We start from the raw sequence: 2,380 nt of genomic DNA, 5'->3' as shown, positions 1-2,380 counted from the left end.
GTTTCTGTCTCATTTGCTCACTTCTTGAGAGTTCTTAGGACTCTCTGAGCTCACAGGTGGCAGTAACACGATTCCTGTTTCACCTGTAAACACATATACTGCATGGGACGCTGTCAAGGGCCTGAAACACCCAGTGTTCAGATACCTGATGATGGTCAAAACAGTTCTTCACCAGTAAGAACATATCAGACCCTCTCACACCCCATTGTTGATATGTGATGGGGGTAACACAAAGTAAAAGCTGATAGAATTTTATAATGTATGTGTTTCTACACAGCTCCTCACTGCGATAGCATCTTTTACTCTTCTGACGTGTCAAAGGCTTTGAGGCATGTTGGTATTTCTTTTGAAGTGGGATTTAGGATCTTTAAGAGGGAGCAGTTTGGGAATATTTTCTCACTTTGGAAATGGACAGTTATGCATTTTCAAAGGTATCAAATTCAAGGCACAAAAGCTGCAAAGCAGTTTATAAAAAGTAGCATCCCAAATTTATTTTCCCAGAAAACCTCTATGTAAAAAATGAAATTCAGTTCAATTTAGATATTTGTGATTTTCAGTTTAATCTAAGCTGGAAAATCTATTTCTATTAAGGAGCCTTATGAAGGTAGAAAAACAGAAAGTTTCAGAAGACTTTGTGCTATAAAACTCAGTGTCATGTGGCAGAAAGTGCTCAGACTTTGCAAACTGACAGATTGGTTGACTCTGCCTACCACTTAGCATGTGACCTCGAACGAATTACTGAACTTTTCTGGACAATAATTTTCTCATACATAAAATAGATAAGATACTCTGTCTCATGGATATGTTCTGAAACTTGAACTGAATCGATTTGTAAAGCTCCTTGATTCTAGTAGGTACTCAGTAATTGGCTCCTGTCTTAACTGATCAGGGCTGCTGTCACAGAAATACTGTAAACTGGTTGGCTTAGAATCAACAAATGCTTATTTCTCACAGTACTGAAGGCTGTGAAGTCCAAGATCATGGCACTGGCAGATTCAGTGTCTACTGAGAGCCTGCTATAAATTTCACATGGCAGAAAGGGCAAGGGAGCTTTCTCAAGGCTACTTTCATATAGGCACTAACCCAACTGGGAAGGCCCTGCTGTCATGACTTAATCACCTCCTGAAGGCCCCACCTCCTAATACCATCACCTTTAGGCTTAGGTTTTAACATCTGAATTTTGGTGGCTCAGAACTTAAAGCATCTGCCTCCAATGAGGGAGACCCGGGTTCGATCCCTGGGTTGGGAAGATCCCCTGGAGAAGGAAATAGCAACCCACTCCAGTATTCTTGCCTGGAGAATCCCATGGACGGAGAAGCCTGGTAGGCTACAGTCCACAGGGTCGCAAAGAGTTGGACACAACTGAGCGACGGAACAGAACGGAAATATTCACAACATAGCAGTTCCCTCCTGTCCCTTCCTAAAACCAAACTGAAAGTTATTAATTCCTAAATGTGGAGTGTTTTCCACAATTGGCTAAGTAAATTATTGTTCAAAGCTCTTTCTCAAATATCTTAAATGCATGCCTGGTGGAAATGATGATGTTTGTGATAGAACCATTAGCTGGCTATAGTCTCCCTAGAATGTAAACCCATTACTGAGTTCAGCATAAGAAAAGATAAGGGTATATTAATTACTTCAGAATTTCACTGGACATGTTATCTTCATTGTTGTAGTTTCCATTACTATCAAGATTTAATTTTGAACCAGGGACAAAAGTCTTAGCCATCATTTTGAATCTATAGTTACTATATATTTTATGCAATTTTAAAAGACTTAAAAATTACAATAATAATTACTACTATTCCAAAAAAATTTTTTTAATTAACTGCTTCTGAAAGATAAAAATTGTAAAAAATTTCCAGTGAGATGAATTACTGATGGCACTAGCTTGCTCCTCTCTGATCTCAGTTTAGTTCAGTTCAGTCGCTCAGTCGTGTCCGACTCTTTGTGACCCCATGAACTGCAATACGCCAGGCCTCCCTGTCCATCACCAACTCCCGGAGTCCACTCAAACTCATTTCTATCGAGTTGGTGATGCCATCCAGCCATCTCATCCTTTGTCGTCCCCTTCTCCTCGTGCCCCCAATCCCTCCCAGCTATCAGGGTCTTTTCCAGTGAGTCAGCTCTTTGCATCAGGTGGCAAAGTATTGAAATTTCAGCTTCAACATCAGTCCTTCCAATGAACACCCAGGACTGATCTCCTTTAGGATGGACTGGATGGATCTCCTTGCAGTCCTCTCAAGAGTCTTCTCCAACACCACAGTTCAAAAGCATCAATTCTTCAGCGCTCAGCTTTCTTTACTCAAGGTTCTATATTTCTTTGAAATGTTCTTTGTGTGAAGACATATCTGGCTAATATCATTTAAAGGTGATAGCA

The sequence above is a fragment of the Moschus berezovskii genome, chromosome 10 (genome assembly GCF_049115385.1).
Source record: "Moschus berezovskii isolate FMDL1 chromosome 10, NW_MosBer_1.0, whole genome shotgun sequence".
Classification (NCBI taxonomy): Eukaryota; Metazoa; Chordata; class Mammalia; order Artiodactyla; family Moschidae; genus Moschus; species Moschus berezovskii.
The sequence above is the reverse complement of the archived record's forward strand: the minus strand, read 5'-3'. Positions refer to the sequence as shown.